Source organism: Neomonachus schauinslandi, chromosome 3, assembly GCF_002201575.2.
Source record: "Neomonachus schauinslandi chromosome 3, ASM220157v2, whole genome shotgun sequence".
Lineage (NCBI taxonomy): Eukaryota > Metazoa > Chordata > Mammalia > Carnivora > Phocidae > Neomonachus > Neomonachus schauinslandi.
In genome coordinates this window covers 13,688,453-13,710,419 of record NC_058405.1, presented here as the reverse complement: position 1 = coordinate 13,710,419, position 21,967 = coordinate 13,688,453, and positions in this window count along the sequence as shown.

The window sequence follows — 21,967 nt, the reverse complement described above, 5'->3', positions numbered from 1 at the left end:
CTCGGAGGCTTCATTTACAATGAAGCCGTTGCATCAAAACTGTTGAAACAAAGGTTTTATCCAACGTCCAGCACACGGGAGACAGAGGGCTTAGGCACAAAGGGACGCGACTCAAGGGGCCAGTTAATTAGACAAACCCAGGAGGTGGGCATTCCCAGGGCCCCTGCTCACCTCTTCTGCTACCTGCTTCAATAACGTGAAAATAAAACTGCAGAGGTAGGAGATGTGGAGGAAGCCTGCAAGAGTCAAAGAGCATAAAGACACGTAATGACCACATGCAATTAATTTGCGGACGTTGATTGGGTCCTGCTTTGAATAAATGACTCCTAAAACACATTTGTGGGACAGTGTGGGAAATCTGAATATGGAACGAGGACTGTCGGATTTGCAGGTACTGTTGTTGATCTGGGTAGATGCAGTTGGGGATGGTGGTTATAGAGGAAACTGTCCTTAGTTTTTAGAGATGCTACTGAGGTCTTCAGGAGGAAAAGGTCATGAAACTTACTTTAAATACTACATCAAAAAATAATAAAGTAAATGTGGCAAAATGTTAATAATTGTTCGTTCTTGGTAATGGGTCTGTGGTGTTCATTATACTATACCATGGTGACTGATAAATCTAATGAAATGGAAAATTACCACCTTGGTTTAGCGGTGTAAAGGCAACGTAGTGATTTATAAGACCTATTTACGGGATAATTGCCACGTATACAATGGCCATTAAGCCTATTGTGAATATGTCAGATTCATTTTGGTGAGTCTTTTTGATTCCCAAGCCACTGTGCTCAAGTGCACTGGGAAGGTTGTCGTACGTGGCTGTTATGTGTGTGTACGGGTGGCTCCAATGTTGTGCTCCAGCTTAAGAAGCACAGAGAAGGAAGCCTGTCTGAGGTTCTGACCACCCCCAGAGCCAGGGGGCTCATGGGCCTCCACTGGGCAGATCTGGGAGGCTGTCCAGCCAATGAGGCACCCAGGGTCAGCCCCTGCAGAGCAAGGCTGGGAGGGTGGAGGCTGTCCTCCCTCCGCTTCTCTTTCAACCCCTCCTCTGGCCCTTCACCTCCTGTTCTTGCCTGCGGCTCTTAATGTAAGTATATCCAGGCTGGACCCATTCTCTGGCTCCTCTTACCTGTGCACGGAGTCTCTCGCTTAGCATATTTCCTGCTAAATTTTTCCAAGTCAGCGCCACTTCCTGACATCTTCCACCATTTCACCTGTCCTTTCTTGAAGCTTTTCTTGTTGAACTTTTATGACTCCTCCCGTTTTTACTCTGCTTAAGGATTCACCATAACAACTTTGTTTTTCCCAGTCGCATCTGCCTCTTCGTAGAGGGCTGGTGATGCAGAGTCACTCCCAAACGCATATGCACACACCTTTGGTGAATGTCAAATTTGAAATTGTTCATGTGCTAAGTGACACATAGGAACATGCTTAGAATTGTTCATCAAAATCGGACTATGTGCTTAGCATTTGGAGCATGTCACTGAGTTTCGTTTTTGTTGGCTGTCAGAGTCTTTTCCTCCCAGTGGTAAGAGAAGCTCGAACTCACCTTCCCCTATTGCTGAATTCTCTAGTTGTTTCCCTTATGTTGCACCCTGGTTTGTTTGGGGTAATTTAGGTTTTGAGCATTCTTCTCTTGTTAGTCTCTAATGCCTTTTCTAAATTGAAATTCTTCCTTCAGGGAGCCAAGAGCTCTGATGTTTCTAAATTTACATCTGGGTAACAGATTTGCTAGAGTTGGAATACTGGGGAACAAATTCAGTGTTTCAGAAATTTTATAAGAGTTACATTCCGCAAGGTCTCATCCAGTGAGTTTCGTCATCAGGGACAGATGGTCTACTTTAAGGATGATCAGGAAGTTTCAGAAACATGACATAATGTTTATCTCTCTTAACATTTTTCTTTTTGGTTTGGCTTCTGAGAAACACTCTGTGTGCCCGTCTTACTCTTTCTCTGTCTTTGGCAGATTCTGGTAGAAATAATGTCCAGAAAGGCTTGTGCATTGTTTTTTTATACAGAGAATATATTTGCTTTTGATAATATATTGGCTATACTTTTCCATCTTTAGATCATAAAAACTCCATTTTTTTCTCTTATGAAAAATAATATGCTTTATTTAGGAATAAGCAGATAAACCATAAGCTCTCTGGGAAAGACTATTATAGGAGAAGAACCCAAAGGTAATCATTTTGACCCTAAGTTGTGATCAAAATCATTCTTTATACCTGCCCTACATCTGACATTTAGACACAGCGCTAGCAGCAGAATCTCATGAGCATGCTCCTAGGATGGCATTTAATAGGATGGGTCTGATGACATGATGTATGCTCAGTGATTAAATTAAAAAAATCTGAAATGCAAATCAATTTTAAACCATCTTCGTAAGAGTAGGAAGATGCCCAAACCCAACCATGTCAGTTCCTTTCAGAAAGCAGTATTTACTTAGAGGTAGTAAGGCATGTTAGAATTCTTTAAATTGTTGTGTATGCTGAATATTCTTTATTTAAAAGTAGCACACGTATTTTTTTTCCTCCTGTCTCGAAATGTAAGTATATTATGCCTACAATTTGTTTGAAGCATCTGTGCCCACTACAATTCACACACACCGTCGTCACTCCTCCCTTGCATTCTATAGATCCTTTAATAGAGTTCAGAGTCCTCAAAGCTTGGGGGTGAGGTGGGGTAGGGAGAGCGTGTACTCCTAGGAGTACAGAACGACACCTCTGTGTCGTGAGTCACTCCTGTGCAGAGCTGGAGTTGTTAGCTACTACATGGCCTGTGGCTGTTTGCTCTGGAGACAGACGGAGAGCAGGCTTTCACAGAGCGGGAAGAGCTATGGCCCAGGAATGATGGAGCATTCTCTCCAACAGTGGCGGCCAGAGCCAGGTCACATTTTCTCCTTGGGATTTACATCTCTGCGTATTTGGCTCCCTAAAATAAGGCCCTGCCAACACTGGTCACCTAAGGAACTAAGCCAAAGAGATGGTTGATTTGCAAAACAAAAAAGAAAAAGAAATTAAGTAACAACTCTACACAGAGGGGGTAAAAAGGAAGCAAAACAAAAGAGGTGGAAGCCCAAGGGATGCTAGCCTTCTCATTCAATGAGAATTAATGCATGTGATTATTGTACTATTTATTATTAATTGTATACAAAATGGTAGAAAGTGGTTGCCTTAGTAAGAAACTTTAGTAAAAGTAAGATATTGATAATTCTGCATTTTTTCATTTATTAATTGATAGTACTTGATTTCCTACAAAGAATGGAGCTTGGCTCATCTTATCAAAATAAGATACTCACCTCTGGCTTCTCAATTGTAAATAGAATCATGAAATACTGAATGCAGGGGCCTTGTCTCTAGCCCTTAATTTTTTAAATTAATTTATTAATTAACTTACTTATTTTTAGAATGCATCTTTCAACTAACATCTTTTTAAAAATTTTTTTATTAACATATAGTGTATTATTGGTTTCAGAGATAGAATATAGTGACTCATCAGTTGCATATAATATCCAGGGCTCATTATATAACGTGCCCTCCTTAATGCCCATCCCCCACCCCCTCCCCTCCAGCAACCCTCAGCTTGTTTCCTATAGTTAAGAGTCTCTTATGGTCTGTCTCCCTCCCTGTTTTCATCTTATTTTATTTTTCCTTTAAAAACAACCCCCACCCCAACTGTGTATTGGAAAGTGTCTGTAAGTACTATGAAAACTCACACATTCTCAGGTCTCAGTTCCTCAAAACCTGGAGCTGAATAAGCCAGACATACCGCCCATGAACTTGAAATAGTTATGGGCTGGCTCAGCCTGGGTCATGGGTGCCCCCGTATCCGCATCGCTCTATGCCCTCTGCTTTCCTGTGAGTATCTCCTCCCTGCCTGACCTCCGTGTCAGCTTCCTGCCCTCCATCTTGGAACTCACAACTCGAAGGGACACTCCCAAGGGAATTGAAACATGTTTACTTACCCTAAGGGGAAATCTGGGATATATCTTGTGGCCCAAGGGATAGGACTAGCATGCAGCTTTGGAAAATTTAGTTTTGTTTCTGTGTCACAAAATTTTCTAGTTTGCCTTGAGAATAATCAGAGCTGTTCCTTGGGGAAAAATGAGAAGGTGGTAAATCTTGGTTTTGGTCTTGGTTTCCCAAGAATTACCAGCTACCTCCTCTTAAGATCAAGGACTCTTCACTTCCCCCATACTACCTTGTCCAGATTTATGGTATCAAGTAACCCTACAATACCATGGTAATTGATGATGGTTTTAAAAAAATTAGTATTGCGCCTCCCAGGTAACATTTTTTATTGGTTCTTCTGAAAGCTTAAAAACAAAAAACAAAAAAACAAAAACCTTAGTTCTCAAGAGAATAATCGTCTAGTTGTAAAATTGTGTCAATTTAGTGAATGTTGGGGGAGACATTTGAGAAGATTTCTTTGTCTTTTATCATCTCATCGAAGCGGCCATTTACATGTAACCACTCCCAAGCGAGCCCAATTTGTCTCTGATCATACAACGTAGCCCATAGCTGGTTGGGGGCCATGGCACTCCAGGTAACACAAAAAAGTTTCTGAAGAATCTTCTTGCTGTCAGTACCTCACAAATTCCTCCATGTCCCCCTGCTGTTGAGTGCTACCCAGGAAAGAGGTCTAAGATGCAAAACTGCACATGACTTTCAGCCAGTTGGGGAATAGGAGCTGGTAGAGTAGACACGTTGGCTTCTGGTTTACTGGTCCCCAGTGCTATCTGACTAAACGGATGAAGTGAATAACATATTCAAATAATACGAGAAGAGCAAGTGCTCTTCTTCAGCTCTCGGTACTGTTTTATTGATAGGTAAAGTTTGGCTTTACCTTAGAGATTTCCTTATAATTCTGCCATGCAGCTATTTCCTTGGATTCGTTATAACTATAATCGATACTACGTAACCGCCCTTATATTTTTGCTTTGTGCCTTTATTATATATTTATTAAGTATAGTGGGAATGGTTTTGCCCTGACTTATTTTAGGGCAGCTAAGTGATGGTTATGGAGAAAGAGTTTAAATGATTATTAATGTGAAGCGGTGTAGAATGGGAAAAGGGAGAGTGTGCTCCACGTGAGCCTTAAGCAGCACGGCTTTATCACCAACAGTGGAAAAGACCAGTGTCTGTCAGGACTGTCCCTTTCAGGGAGGGAGGGGCCCGACCAGGGCCTGACAGCTTTCTCTTCTGTCATCCTGTTACACCAGGGATTATGCATAAAACCAGGACACTCCCCTCTCTGCATGTTAAGTGATATGACTATTGTTGGTGCTTCTACCACACGATGGGCTGAGGAAGAGGAGGGAATCGGGAAGGACCTCAACCAGGGACAAATAAGGAGGAAGAGGAACAGGGCTGGAAGGAAAGAAAATTAGAAGCTGAGGAGTGGGAGGAATCTGGAATAGATCTGCAGAGTTTACTTAATGAGTGGTACTCATTGGGGGCATTTCCATAAGTTTGGACTTTCTAACCCACGGGCACCTGGTAGAAGTGCACTTCACCCACCAACTTAAAGTGTGTCCGTATAACTTGCTTTGGCAATGAAATAGGAGGCAGGTGATATGTCTTTCATGTCTAGGTGGAAGCTTCCAGAGACAATGTATGCCCCCCCCATTCTCTTTTTGTTCTAGCAACATTTGAGAAAGTGGTTGCTCCATCAGCTGGATCCCCAGATGACTACCATGAGCAGAGCCCCCTGTCAAACTGCAATGGACATGTGGAATGACTGAGAAATAAACTTGCAGCTTGAAGCACCTGAGATTTGGGGGATGTTTGTTACTGCCATGTAGCCTAGCCTAGCCTGACTGATACAGAAGGAGTAGGCAGAAGCTGAGAAAAGACCAAAAGCAAACATAATAAAAAAGAAAGGAAAAGAGTTAAAGATGAAGAAAAAGGGGAGGAAAAAGATCAAGGAAGATCTGGGGAAAAGGAGTGAGCAAAAAAAAAAAGAATGTAAGAGAGAAGAGAAAGAATAGAGGATGGCAAGAAGAAAGAGAAATGGGAAAGTGGCAAAGGAAGAAGAACCCAGGTGATGGAGGGCATGGCTGCCCAGGATATCTGGGGTGATAACTCGCTGTGTAAAGTGAGTGTATCGGTCTTGATATTACTGTGCATGTTCCTTTATTTCATAAGTGGTTGCTAGCTAGTATCTTTGTAGTTTTGCCTCTAATCTGTATATTTAAGACTGGCATTATTTTTACATGGAAACCAACTAAAACACATGGGCATGAGATGGTGTTTGAGACCGGACAGTATAGCTACATTATCACATAACAGTTTGTTGAAGGACAGAGCCTGACAAATCTGATTCTGAGTTCTTCAGACCATCTTCCCAAGCCTTACCTTGGGAAGCCCCAAGGTAAGGCTTCCACGTAGCTATCTCAGGGGTTACGTGGACCAAACGATTGAACTACCTTGGTTTTCCCCAGGGCAGTTGCACTTTTACCTGATGTGTATAGCAGGCTTCCATGCAAGATTTTATTTGAAGAAAGGGTTTCTCATTTTAAAAGAAAAAAAATTTTTCTAACAACAGATCCAGTCCATCATGGACAAGATATCAAAACATTTCTCTAAGGGCGCCTGGGTGGCTCAGTTGGTTAAATGTCCAACTCTTGATTTTGGCTCAGGTCATGATCTCAGGGTCATGAGATCGAGCCCCGTGTGGGGCTCCCGCTGGGCATGGAGCCTGCTTAAGATTCTCTCTCTCCCTCTCCCTTTGCCCCTCCCCTGCTCTCTCTCTTTCGCTCTCTCTCTCTAAAACAAAACAAAACCCAAAAAACACTTCTCTAATATTGCCTCCAAGCATCATGTATAAAATTAACTCTTCATTCAGAATGAAATGACATTTGCAGTTGAAAAATACGACTTCTTAAGGGAAGGTTGCTGTCAGCCAGGGATCTTCATTGATCAAGGGGCTTTAAGAATGGTCAGTGGGAAATGAAAGATCTGTAGTGGGGGTCCTGTGGAGGGAGGACCCCCTATGTTGCAGGAATGACTGGAACAGGAAAATTGCCTGGAGCTCTCACTTTACAGAAAGCCCTTTCCCTGTTCAAAATCCAAAGCTATGTTCTAGCATTTTCATTAGAATGCATGGCTCGTCTCCGCTCCTTCCCAAGGCCAGGGGCAGCTGCCCGGATGGGTCTGTTCCCCAGGGACCATGACCAGTCACCCAACAACAATAGGGGTGAGGATGAGGATGAGGTAGGGGAGACTAAAATGATGCCTTAGAGGCTGCTTCTGGTGTGGATCTTTCTCTCAGGATAAGCCACACTGGCCACCTCTCTGTGGGAAAGGCAACCCTTGGGTCTGCAGCAGAATCGGGGAGGCTCCTGCTACACTCTGGACCACGACAGACCCCTGTGGGTTTTGGGTAATTTGGTAGGAACGAGGTAAGAGCAGTGTCAGCCAGAGAGGAGTGTCGCACACCAGGTTTTATTGGAAAGGGAACATAATGGCAGTTATCCAAACAGGAGCCGAGACAAGAACAGCATCTGGAAATTTGAAAAGTTAAATGAAACTACTGCGGTGGGCTCCCCTGCTCCCTCGGTTGCTTGTGAAGCAGGCAAGTTGCACAAAGCATGAGAAATTCCTAACTGTGCTTCTAGCACTAAATGCACTGTCCATTCACTTTATATTATCCCAGACTTAGATACTTGAGGGAATATTTTTCATCTGTGGATTGGTGAGATTTCTAAATTCAGAATGTATGGAGGTAATTTGAGCTGTGTTTATATAATACATGTTCGTGTTGGCATTTGTCCCTAACTCTGTTTCTGTAATCATGCCTCCCCACCCGGCACTGTAACTTTGGCTGAGTGTAAAGCAATAGCCCACCAGTGGCTAGGAATGGTCCCACGCGGACAATCTAGAATGATTTTTTCCTGCTAACTAAATAAAGAAATGCTCATATTTACCTGATTCATCAGCTTGCAGATGAAATAGTCCATTTCTCACATTGGTTATAGTTGAGATATTTGGCACTGTAATAATGTATTGGAGCCAATGAAAACCAGAACTTTCTCTGCCCTTAATACCTGGAGAGGAAAGAAATTGCATTAAAACCAGTGTCCACTTGGGTACCCAAGGCAGGAAGGCAGAGATTGCTTTGTCTCATGTCCAGGGCATGTTTTCCAGGAGGAGAAAGAAGAAATTCATGGTTTGAGGAAAGGGGGGTGCCTGAGAGTGAGTGAGGGAAGCCCACAGGCTCCAGAACTAAGGGGCAGTAAATAACCAAAGACATACAGTGCGTAGAGCAGGAGGGGAGAGGGGCAAGAAATGCCAAGGACTCCCTGGCTCTGGGCAATGACAAAGGGAACTAGAGACGAGGAAGAAATCACAACAGAATCAAGCATGGGTCAGGGCTCCGTTCAGCCCAGCCTGCCAGTGTGTGAGCTTGACCGTGGGAAGACCCAGAGTCGCGTGCTTGAGGATGGATGGTTGAGAAACAGGGAAGCTGAATGACTGGGTACAGGGAAAAGAGTAACCACCCAGGCTCAATCCTGGAAGACATACTCATTGACTGACAATGTTCACTGGAGACTTCCATGAGGACTTTTTTTTTTTATGTTGGAGCCTTGTTATATCATTAGAAAATGTTCTGAATAGAAGGGTAGCTCTGTGTGTGTTTTTTTTTTTTTAAGATTTTATTTATTTATTTGACAGAGAGAGAGCAGGAGAGCACAGGCAGGGGGAGGGGCAGAGGGAGAAGCAGGCTCTCCACTGAGCAGGGAGCCCGATGCAGGACTCGATCCCAGGATCCTGGGAGCATGACCAGAGCCGAAGGCGGACGCTTAAGAGCTGAGCCACCCAGGCGCCCCTAGCTCTGTGCTATTCTACCTGTGGATCCTGGGGAGAAAAAATCTGTATTAGTGTCCTAGTCTTTCAATTCAGTAATGCCAAAGAACCGTTAACATCATCGATGGACACATGTCATACATTTGTCAAAACCGATAGAATGTACAAGAGTGAACGCAAGGTACACAATGACTTCGGGTGACTGTGATGTGTCCACATAGGTTCATCAGTTGTGGCATGCGTCCCACTCTGGTGGGGTGTGTGGATAGTTGGGGAAGCTATGCGTATGTGGGGGCAGAGGGTATATGGGAACTCTCTGTACCTCCAGCTCAATTTTGCTGCAGACCTAAAATAGCTCTAAAAGTGAAGGAGCACTGGGTGTTATACGAAAACAACGGATCGTGGATCACCGCATCAAAAACCAATGAGGTATGGTGACTAACATAACATAGAATTTAAAAAATTAAAAAAAAATTTAAAAAGATAAAAATAAAAGTGAAGTCTATTTTAACAAGAAAAGAAAGCAATCCGTGATCATACAGATGAAGAAGTGAAGAGACAGCATCAAATAAAGATATGGATCAGTACTACTTAATTATTTACTATCTTCGGTGGAAAATTTCAAGATTTTTATGCTAAGGTAAATATGCCTTATACCTGATATTGTCAGAATTAGTGAATGTCTTGGATGTAATGGAATCCAAAGAGATGTTTGGGGTAATAATGACTACTCTTGAAAGTGGAAGTGGGGTAATTAGGTCCATTAGTATAAATTCCTATGCATTCCTATGCACTAGCACACATATACTTTTACGCACACACACACATAAAGTTTCACCATTCAAAACATATTTAAAATGCCTAAAGAGGAGCAAAGACTCACACCTAGCTTTGAACTTGGGAACTTTCCGCACAATATGTTTGCTGTGTGTGTGGATTTGATGAAACGTGCCTGTGCTCAAGCCAAGACACACTGTCACTGGGGCTGTGTGGCTTAGAGACACAGGGCTTTGCCAGTGAAGTGTGTGGGTGTAAAACAAGGGAGAGAAAGTGATAGGGCAAGATTCAGCTCTGGCAGGCATTAAAGAATGTAATATTATGCTTCCTGAGGTACCTTCTCATTAGTGATTCAATGAGGACATGTTCATGCTTCAGATGGATGTTTAATGCCTTGTCTTAAGTTAAGTGAAATGTTCCTGGAGATAAATCCATCTGCTTTCTCATGTGCTCTGGATGCTTAGTAAATATTTAATGTCAACTCTGCATCTTCCTCAGGTTCACTAAGTCATTCTCTGCTTTCTCAGGGAACAGCCCTGGCACTTCCTCAGAGAGTAAACCCTGCTCCTTGATCTGTCCCTTCCAGAAAGGCCACCTTCGCATAACTTGGAGCTGACTGGGGGCAGACGTGTCACCCACAGTAACAGCCCACAGTAGCAAAGTCTTTGTGGGCTGCCTGCTCTTCGCTACTCCCAGCAGCTTCTCCAGGTAATTCTTATGGTTACTTCCATTTTATCAAAGAGAATGAAGCTTAGAGAGGGCCCAGCTGCCCAAAGATGAATGGCTAGGAACTGGTGAGCAGAGGCTGGGACCGACATGCATCTAGCACCAAGCACACGTTTATATAATGGACACTTTACTCTTCTGTCCCTGGGAGGCACCACCTTTATCCAAGAATCATTTATCTCCTGGGTTCCCACACTTAAAAGATGTTTCTTAAGGGGATGGAGGCCTTTCCCTCTGGTCTCAACAGGGGAGTCATTCTCCCAGAACTGAAGTTGGGGCCCCACCATGTCACACAGCAGCTCACTGAGAACAAGGTCTCCTGAGAGCCCGGGCCAACAATTCAGAGCATGTTTTCTGATTGTATGTTGGCGCTGTGTGGTTGCCTCTGGTGCCAAGAGTGTTTTTTGTCTCAGAAATTGTTGCCAATTTTGTAACCGAAAGTGGAAAAGTTTTCCAGTCGTCAATAATCAGGCAGCCTACACTACCACTGGTAGGTCCACAGGGCACAGAATGAAAGGAATCAGCATGGCTTTTTCCTTGCCCAGCACACGTTTTTTTTAAGTGATCAGCCCAGAAATGCCATTTGTTCTTCAGAGTTACTCATGCTGAGATGCCTTCTTACCTCTTGGAGCTGAAAAACTGAATTTAACAAGATGAATGGTGTGAACCTTGAGGCTGCATGGAACTGGAGCAAGATTAGTTATTTCTCAATTGCCAAATAAATTCTAACCAATTTATAGACGAACAGGTAATGGCTCAAATCCACAGGATCTCTTCGGGTTGCCCTGGTACTTGGAAACTTTTCCAAGAGGAAATATGTGTGTGTTTTACAAAAGCCAGGAAGAGGGAGTTTCAGGAAGTCGAAGTTACCAAGTTTGTAGCAGGTGACCAAGCCCTGAATAGCATCAGGCAGATACTTAGCAAACATACATGGTAACTTCATCCTCTAATGTGCTTCTGCCCCTGCCCCCAGGGGCTACGCTGACCTGCATATTATTAACTGGAGCACCAGGAAGTCCACCTTGGCTGTGGGGCCTCCCTGAGTCTTGGGAGGCCCTTCTGGGTGGGCCCAGGATAGGAGGAGTGTTTCTGGACCACTCAGATTCGTGGCCTGCCCCTAATACACCGTCAAGTCTTCAGTTGGATTTTCACATTAAAAAAGGCAGAAAATTGAAGTACCATACAACCCAGTAATTCCAATTCTGGGTATTTATCTGAAGAAAAGGAAAACACTAACTCAAAAAGACATATGCACTCCTATGTTTATTTATTTATTTATTTATTTTAAAGATTTTATTTATTTGAGAGAGAGAATGAAATAGAGAGAGAGCATGAGAGGGGGGAGGGTCAGAGGGAGAAGCAGACTTCCTGCTGAGCAGGGAGCCCGATGCGGGACTTGATCCCGGGACTCCAGGATCATGACCTGAGCCAAAGGCAGTCGCTTAACCAACTGAGCCACCCAGGCGCCCCACTCCTATGTTTATTGCAGCATTATTTCCAATAGCCAAGATATGGAGCAACCCAACTGTCCATCTATGGATGAATGGATAACAAAAGATGTATATATTGTGTACACACAGACACACATACACACACACACAGGAATATTACTAATCCATAGAAAAGGAATGAAATCTTGCCATTTGTGACAACATGGATGGGTCTAGAGGGTATTATGCTAAGGGAAATAAGTCAGACAGACAAAGACAAATACCATATGATTTCACATACATGTGGAATCTGAAAAACAAAACAAAAGAACAATGACAACAAAAGAAACAGACTCATAAATACAAGGAACAAATCGGTGGTTGGCAGAGGCGAGGGAGATAGGGGGAATGGGAGAAAATAAGTTGTAAAATAAGTAAGTCATGGGGATGAGAAGTACAGAATAGGGAATATAGTCAGTAATACTGTAAACGTTGAATGGCGACAAAGGGTAACTAAACTTACTGTGGTGAGCATAATATATATAATTGTCACATCACTGTGTCATACACCTGAAACTAATGGAATATTACATGTCAACTATACTTTAATTAAAAATAAAAAAATAAAAATAAAAAGGCAGATTGAGCTCCTCCCTCAGACCTCTAAAAGGAGTGTAAAGCGTTTAAAAAAAAAAAAAAAGATATAAACCCCGACAAAAAGGAGACCACAGAAACCGAATTTTGCATGTTGCAAAACAGATGGATGAATGGCCACTGACTTGGCAGATCCCAGGAAGCTGAAACCTAAGCCAGCAGCAGGTAGAGACAAGAAGCAACCTGATTGTGCTTCAGAAAACCGGGAGTGGTGGTGCCAGGTGGTTTTCAAAGTGGGGGTGAAGCAAGGGCTGGAAACAGGAGAGTGGGTTGAAAGTCTGAGAGGCAGATAGATGCTAGGCTCCTTCTCCCCTTCCCATTCTGCATAAACCCATGAGCATGCCCCCTTCCCCCAACCCCAGACAGGAAACTAAAAGTGTGTTTTTGGAGGGGTAAGCCAGAGGAGTTCTGGCGTGGGGAAAACCCAGACACAGCTCGGGGCAGCCGTAGTGCGCTCCATGGAGCTCTGGTTCTGCTAACAATCAGCTTGGGCTGGGGAAGGCGGGGATAATTTGTAGTCGCTGCCAATTTCAGAGGGATAAATACTCCCACCAAAGCTAATTTTAAGCTAACAACATAAAGTCTCTGATCATGGAGTTGGAAAGAGTTGCACATAATTAGCTTTTTTGAACTGGGCATGCTGGCTCCAGGACCACCAAGAATGCTACAAATAGAGGTATTAAATGGAATTTTACGCACCAAACTTCGAGATCACCTCCACCTTCATTTCCTCTTCTATTTAATGCCCATATTCAGACATCCTGGATAATACCTTATAGGGAGTAAATTGAAAGTTTTTTCCCTTGGAGAATATGACTGATTGGTAAGAGATAAGGGGACCTGGCAATACTTATAGTCATGAGTGCCCTCATGAAATGGCCAACCAGATTGCTCCATAATGAAGTCCATCTGACAACAAGCCCTCCCTATAAAAAGCTTTCAATGGCACTTTATAGACTTACTCATATGTAAGCAGACACCCAATGATGACCAGTAATTTTAGGAAATAAGCCAACTTTAAAAGCCAGAGGTGGAAAAAATTGAGAGCAAAAAGGAATTGGGAATAAAAGAGAAAACAGTGTCATAGAAAAACACTTCAAAAAGACTGGGATGGATTTTTACATTCATGAAACAAGAAAAGGAAGGCTTTATAAAGGAACATTTAGAAAGCAGAAAGAAATCTTAAAAAAATTTTTTTAAAAGGTATGATAGGAAAGCAGGAAAATCTCAACAAATAAGTTGAAAGATAAAGTTCAGGAAACTTTCTAGAAAGGAGAAAAGGCAAATAGGAGTTTCATGAAAAAAGAAAGAGGAAGCAAGGAGGAGAAAAGTATCCAACAAATGCTACAAATTGTCCAGAATGGAAGTCCATGAGTTTCCATAGTAAAGGGGCTACCAATTGTGAGCAAAATGGACAGAAAAGGCCCCAGCCCATGCACATCACTGTTAAATTTCAGAACACTAGAGACAAAAAGTTTCATGAAGCTTTCGGAAAGTAGAAACAAATAATCAAGATTCAGAATGGCATTGAACTTCTCAATACCATGCTGGAAAGTAGAGATAAATGGCCAATGCATGCCTTCAAAGTATGGAGGGGGATGTGATTTGCAATCTAGTACTCTGTTTTCAGCCACACCATCCATTGAGAGGATAAAAAAAGACATAGTCCTATATTCAAGGTCCCCAAATTTTCCTCCCTTAAAAAAAATTAAACCAAAATTTTCTTCCCTTGTACCTTTTTACAGGAAGCAATTGGAAGAGAAAACAGTTTAGTTTAGTTTCGTTTTTAATTTTTTTTTTTTTAGGGAGAGAGAGAACACAAACCGGGGTGGGGGGGGGGGGAAGGGGCAGAGGGAGAGGGAGAGGGAGAGAGGATCTCAAACAAGCTCCACACTCAGCATGGAGCCCGACATGGGGCTCCATCTCATGACCCCAAGATCATGACCTGAGCCAAAACCAAGAGTTGGATGCTCAACCAACTGAGCCACCCAGGCACCCATGAAGGAAGAAAAATTTTAAAACAAGGGAGTATATAAATTAAAAAAGAGATTGGATCCAGAAAACAATCAATCAAACATGGAGTAGCCAAGGCAATCCCCAAGGGCGATGGTGAGAGATCCTGGAAGGACATCTCAGCAGTAAATCTAGAGAACATTAACACCAGATCCTAGCAGAGAAGGAAGCACAGGGCTCTGAAAGAGTGGCTCAAAATAGAAAAATCAAAAGCATACTGAATGTGTGTCTGTTAAGAGGAGATTTACATACACGGTAAAGCATTTGGGGATTAATTAGTAATAGGTACATAGAAAACTGAGCAACACCCTCCACCAAAAAAAAAAAGGAAAAAAGGAAGGAAGCAAGGAAGGAAGGAAGAGAGAGAGAGAAAGGAAGGAAGAAGGATGGGAGGGAGGGAGGCAGGGAGGGACGGAGGGAAAGAACTCCAGGGACTTAAAAATAAATATAAAAAAGGAAATGTGACAATAGTTCACTATATGGCTCAGCTGGAAATAGGGTTCTCTAACATCATAGCAACATAAAAGGCCATATATTGATCCAAACCAACTGTAATATCATTGTATAGGAAGAATATGGGAGGGAAGTGTGTGTGTGTGTGTGTCTGTGTGTCTGTGTGCTTGTGTGTGTCTGCAGGGAGGAGAAGGGCTAAAAAATCAATTCTATTCTATGGAGAACTAAAAACAGTAACGAACACTGTGAGCACATTATTTAAATAAATGTAAGCAAAATCAAAAGGCATAATCAATAGCAGTCATCAAATAGAAATAGTTAACAGTTAAAGTAGTTGGGAGGCAGGCGAGAAGAGGCTGCTGGGATTTTATTAAATGAGACTTGCAGAAAAAAAATTCATTTTAATGCCATGAACACATGTAATTTTGATTAAACAATAAACATATAACAAGAAAGAAATTGTATTTAGAGAAGATGGAAAACTTTAACAAGGCTAGAACTACCTGTGAATACCTGAATGTTCTCTAAATGATTGGCACGAAAGATAGTGTACACTGTTGGCAGAAGCAAGCCATAAAGTGTCATGCCCATCCCCAGAGGTCTGGTGCCCATTCACAAAGGGGTGGCAACAAGGTGGCCAACAATTTGACCATGTCCACCTTATCATGAGATTTCCTAATATTTGGAAAACTTGCTAATGTGCTGGCATCCAGATAAAGTATGCCTATAAATTTCTCCCATATGCTACCATTACCCTTTGACATACTTCTATGTAGTAGGGACTTAACCGAACTCTAATGACCAAGTTCTATGTCTGTCTCATTCATTAGATGTTGACTTTGTGAATTCAGTTTCACGTAGTAAATATTTCTAGAGGACAAATACTCTGTGCTAGACCATGCAGTGTGCTCAGGAACCAGAGCCCAGCTGGCTGGCTGGCCTGCCTTCCTTCCTTCCTTCCTTCCCTCCCTCCCTCCCACCCTTCCTCCCTCCCACCCTTCCTTCCTTCCTTCCTTCCTTCCTTCCTTCCTTCCTTCCTTCCTTCCTTCCTTCCTTCCTTCCTTCCCTCCATTCCTTCCCTATTTGCATCTAATTATGTGTAGGAGCTGGGGAAACTTGGTAAGCAAAACAGATAGAATTTCTTCCTCTTGGAACCCATAGTCATAAAAGGGAACTGGATGTGTACAAAAATTAGACTGGAGATAGATCAGTCTTCTAATTCGCATAAGAATCTTGGATAAGGCTTTTAGTTTTCACAAGAGGATGTTAACCCTATTTTTCACCCAGTTGAGTTTTGAAGTGTATGGATTCACATCAGCATTGCAGAGAGGGAGTGATTAAATCTGTCTGGAAGTAGCAGGGAAGGCAACACTGAAGAGAAGCACATTATATTCTATCCCTAAAGCCTAGTAGAGTCCTTGGCACAAGGTTGGTAGACCTAAATGTTTCTTGAATGGATAAATGGTGGAACGATGGATGGATGGATGGATGGATGGATGGATGGATGGATGGATCGACGGATGGATGGATGGATGGATGGATGGGCTAGTTCATCTGAAATTCACCTTGGCTTATTAAGAAGGTGATTCTAAGAGTACAGAGACCATACACTGGAGATTGTCAATAACTCGGATTGATCCCAAAAAAGACAAGTTTTGGATGGATCTGATTCTAAGGCTTCTTCTGTACAGTCAGGACATGAGTATTCCAGTGCCTTCAGCTTCCATAAGTACAATTTTGAGTTGGGCCTAAACTCCCAGGGGTCACACGCTTTTAAAAGTGTTCATTTTTAGAGCTCTTTGTTTCCCTGGCTTAGATTTCAGGGAACCACTGGACTGGTTACACATACAGACTTAGGAATTTCTTTTTAGATATTTTTTATTTGAGTTAGAAACACATTTTCCATGCTCTCATTCCAGGTTGTTCTCTTTACCAAGGTTAAAATATATGTGTGTGTGTGTGTGTGTGTTTATATGTATTTTTTTTTAAATACAGGTTTTAGGGGTGCCTGGGTGGCTCAGTTGGTTAAGTGTCTGTCTTTGGCTCAGTTCATGATCTTAGGGTTCTGGGATTGAGCACCACGTTGGCTCGCTGCTCAGCAGGGATCCTGCTTCTCCCTTTTCCTCTGGCCCTCTCTGCACTCCTACTCTTTCCCTGCCTCCCTCTCTCTCTCTCAAATAAATAAATAAAATCTAAAAATGAATGAATGAATGAATCAATCAATCAATCAATCATTCCAGGTTTTAAATAACTTTTCCATCCAAAATAAAATTCTGTTCCACTCATTCTCACCCTTGTCTAAATCCAAAGTCATTATATGTATTGAGAAGGAAGTTATTTTCTTATGTTTAAAAGACAATAATAGCTGTTAGGAGACAGATCTCTGTTACAGTGTTAACTCTGCAGTGAAAGAGCCTTCTGGAATCAAACAGTTGTCTCTCAAGGCAGCCGAGTGATTTCAGTTGAGTTGTAAGGATATTTCAGACTGCATTTAGCTCACCTTGCTGAGCTGGCTGTCCCATGCTCACTGCAGAAGGCAAGAAGAAACTCCCCTAATAAATCTCAGGCTGCTCTCATTGAAAGGAATCATCACTTCAAGGAAAGAAGAAATGTAGGGCCACCAAAACAGGATGACTTCTGCTTACTAGAAATAAAGAGCAGACATTTCTTTGTTTCTAATTGCATTTAGTTTGCACTTAACTCTTTGAAACTGTGGGAAATGAGGTAGCACTAACTTCAAGAGTTTGATTGTGAGGTACCAAAACACACACACACACACGCACACAGGTGAGCCCATAAATATGCTTAAAAGGTATACGCCAACTATAAAGGCATCTTTTTGAACGTTAAAAATATTGGATCCCTCAATTGGATCCCACTTTTGGATCTCAGCACTTCACTCTCTTGGCTTTGTAGGTGAGTAACTCAAGGCAGCGTGTGGACCATTGTTTTTATGGAACGCAGTTTATGAGGCAATGACAAACCATTTAAGCCAGTTCTCAGCCCCCACTTATTCTCTGAGGGGGGACGTACTTCCCTACTTGCTCTCAGGGCCTCCGACGGGTGTTGCAAAGGCGTGCAGCCCTGGTTGGCCACAGTCCGTCTGCCCGCGGTGCTCACGTGTCTGCCGCGGCCTGGGGGGCTGCCCCTCTGCTTCATTAGAACCATGCTAACCGTATTTATTGGCATTGGCTTTTCGTTCTCAGAGATAAACACCTTGGAATGAAAATCAGGAATCTCCACTTTCCAAACTTGCTCTCACTAGCATGGCTGCAGCCAGAGGTTGGCTTTATGGCCTGTGGAAGAGGGGTTTATTTTATTTCACTCAACAGTTGTTTACTTTTTAAAGCCTATTTTTTTCTGACACCATGGTTTAGGCAAACGTGAAAAGAGGCAAGGCAGTTCGCACTTAATTTTCCCACGGAGATGGAGAATGTCATGCAAAGTTGTGTTGTGATATCGAAGATGGGATTTTTTGGTGTTTTGGTGGGAGAGGTCTGTTGGTCCTTGCTACTCAAATTGCAGTCTGTGGACAACAGCGTCAGCATCACCTGGCAGATTTTAGAAATAAGGAAACTCAAGCTCTCCGTCTTCTTTTTAACAAGATGCCAAGCGATTCATATGCACAGTAAAGTATGAGAAGCACTGGGTAGGATGCTGTCTTTCATTGATACCAATGCAGATTTATTCCAGTGGCATTTGTCATCGAAAGGAAAACTAGTCCACATCATACTTTGGTTTTAAGAACCCAGCATCCTCTTTTGCCCACACACCTCTAGAGACTTTCAAGTATTTGGCTCGGTTCCCATTGCTTGTTCATTAAAATCATTATCTCAGCTCCTTTTGCAGCTAAGTTGTACCTCATGAAAGTGGGTAACGATAGTCTTTAAATGGGTTTCACACAAGTGTTTGGACTTTAAGGTCTGAAATTTCCAGAGCATGTTGGAACTTGCAATTATTCTAGTAACTTTTACTACTTTTACTGGATTCCAGTAGTTTGGGGCAAAACTTGTAAGGGTTATTAGGAGCTTACATTATAATTAATATTATAACTGTAATATTTTTATGAATGAACAAGTTAAGCATCACATTGAAACATATCTAAAATATGCACGTATAATAGAACAGCATACTCTAGATGACCATGAATTCTGTCATTACACTGATAATAAACCTTCCTATTAGAACTGGGGACTTAAGAGCAGTTGACAAATGAAAGTTTGCCATGGCTTCAGCTGCCCCAAGTTTTGAAAGTTACTTGGAATTGGTAGACACCCTTGCATAGTGTTTGGGATCCATTTTTGAATACAGCGAGTGGATATTTTTTAAAGATAAAAGCTCTATATTTTAACACAAGGGTACAGGGTCTGAGGAGTACATCCAACTGAGATCTATATCAAACCAGCTCTAAGAATGAAAAATCTGTGGGGGAACAGGAAACGGACTGGTTACTGGGCTCTCACCTTGGGTAAAGTGGAAACAGTATGTAAGCAGTGACTCATATATGTGAATTCTTGCAGAGAGGGCTCCTAGGTGAAGAGATGAGTGTATTTTCTATATAACACCTGTTACTTTTAATACACACATCCACACACATAAGTTTCTATGTGTTATGACTGCAATTCCTGCTGCCTGTGGTTTAGGGAAATTATGAAACTATGAAGCATAGGTCCTCTTTGGAAACTCTGGAAAAGATAGGCATCTTGTGCTCCTCACTGTTTTTTCATGGTCCTCAGGAGGAAGTCAAGACAGTCACTAAGGAAGGAAAAGGACATTGGGCAACTCAGTTTCTCCCCGCTGACTCAGACTGGTTGGAGTCAATACACTCGTCTTTGCATATTGCTCCCGAGAGAGCAAACCTATGCAAAATTGTATTTTTTAGTAATTTCCTTTTAAGATCTAACATAAAACAGGTTTATTCTTAATACCTAGCTGAGATCTAGGTGACTAGAGAAGACTATAGATTGGGTGGGGGAGATTGGAAAGTCAGGGCAATCGGGGAAAGATGGCAAGAAACAAAAAGTCTTAAGAAGCTCTGGCTTCGTAGGTGGGGGATTTGGACCTTCAGAGGAAGAGAAGGGGACACCCCAGAAGATAATTTCCATGCCAGTCTGAGTCTGGGCCCACTTTCAGCTGTAAACCACCACCACCACCACCCACCACAATGACAACAAAATCACAACAAAGAAGATGCTCTCCCCTTAAGGGTCAAGGGAGGGGAACAGAGCAGTAAGCAACTCCCCAGGAGTGCTCCTTGTACACCTTTCAGGTCCTGGCCTCACCTTATTCCCCTCTGGGCTATAATATTTGTGCACTGAGAGCCGAAGACAAATGGAGGTCTGATACCAGGTATTTAAATCTATAAATTATAAAACCCAGTCCAGTGGCTAACGGAGCCATGTCGCTCCCAGGACAGCCTTGCCATGAGGGAGCCTCACAGGGACCTGGAACACATCCGCTGGGGTAGGATGGGGGTAAGCTGGTCCAGGCATGGGAAATATCCAGGAGGGGGCTGCCCTGCACAGCTCTGTGAGGTGCTGGGCCAAGCAGCTGCCTCTTCTCCACACTTCATGTTTCCAACTCAGGATTCCAAATCAGGCAGTTCTAAACCCCCCTCAGGACTTTGCCACCTGAGCAGTGGGTCTGCAGCTATAAGAGGAGCCCAGTTCGCCTAAACATTGCCTGAGTGACTGGTGTGGCCGGCGTTAGACAAAAGCTCCCACTGTTCCTCTGGTTCCCATGGGCAAAGGCTGGGATTGTGTCCTCCCTCTGCACGCACATGCACACTCTCGGCAACTGCCCCCCTGTCCTCGGGCTTGGGCGCCCAGTTTGTTTCCTGCATCCTCCCCAAGTCATTCCTATTTGCTCGACCGGTCAACAGCTTGCAGAAAATTTCTTTTACATTGAAAGGAAAATGCTTTGTGTTGTGGTGTGTCAGATACATGGGGCCACTGATGTGTCGGACCCAGTGCGACATGGTCTGGTCCATGCCCAGGTTTAAGGTGGCACTCTAGTTTCATCTGGTGTCACTGCCAACAACAAATTCCTGTTCACTAATGGTGCTGCCCTTGCCTGGAATGCCTACCACCACACACACACACACACACACACACACACACACCTCGCACAGAGCATTTCTTCCTTTTTTGGCAATTCCTGCTCATCAGTCAGGACCCAGATCAGTTTTTACCCTCTCTGTTAAGGGAGTAACTATTGAAACCCTAACCCCCTCCGAATATGCCCTTATTTGGAAACTGGGTCACTGCAGATGTAGTTAAGTAAGATGAGGTTATATTGGAGCACCGTGGACCCCTAATCCAACATGACTGTTGTCCATATAAGAGGAGAGAGAGGCAAACAGACCCAGCAAGGAGGATCCTTAGGAAGGCACAGACGGACAGAGGGAAGGTAGTCATATGACCAAGGAGGCAGAGATTGGAACTGTGGGAGGACACATTGCTATTGTTCTAAGCCATCCAGTTTGTGGTACTGGTTATGACAACCCTAGGAAACTCAGTGACCATTCTTAAAACTCCCAAGCACAGTTTGTTAATGCTTCCCCCACGTGGATATACTTTACTAAGGCACTATCCCATTGGGATCGTTAGGATTTTCATGCCTATCTGTACAACTGATTAATTTGTGATTTCGTTAAGTGTTGCTACCCTGTCATATTAACTGATATCTCCTAGCGCAGTGGTACTTAATAAATACAGAATGAGTCAATGAATGAGCAATTGAGAAGGTTCATGCAAAGTGAAGAAAAATTAAATACTTAATGATGAGTTTGGGTGAAATAGCAGCCCTAGCACAAAGGGAAATAGCACCCTGCGAATATTCCTACTGTGTTGTAGCCTAACAAAAAATTTTTCAAAGTATTGCATTCATGTCTATATTCTCCCTCTTTTAGAGGGATCCAAATTCAGACAAATTTTCACAGTGAAAAAGCAGGTGATTAATTTTCCCAGTTCCTAATAATGCCAACAGGAAGAATGGCTCTAAGTTCCGAGGAACCCCAGTTCTGATTTTGCCCTGATGTGATCCCATCAATGACCAGGTCTCCTGCCCACTATAAAGGTCTGGTGTGGGCCTCCTGGGGGCACAGTAGGA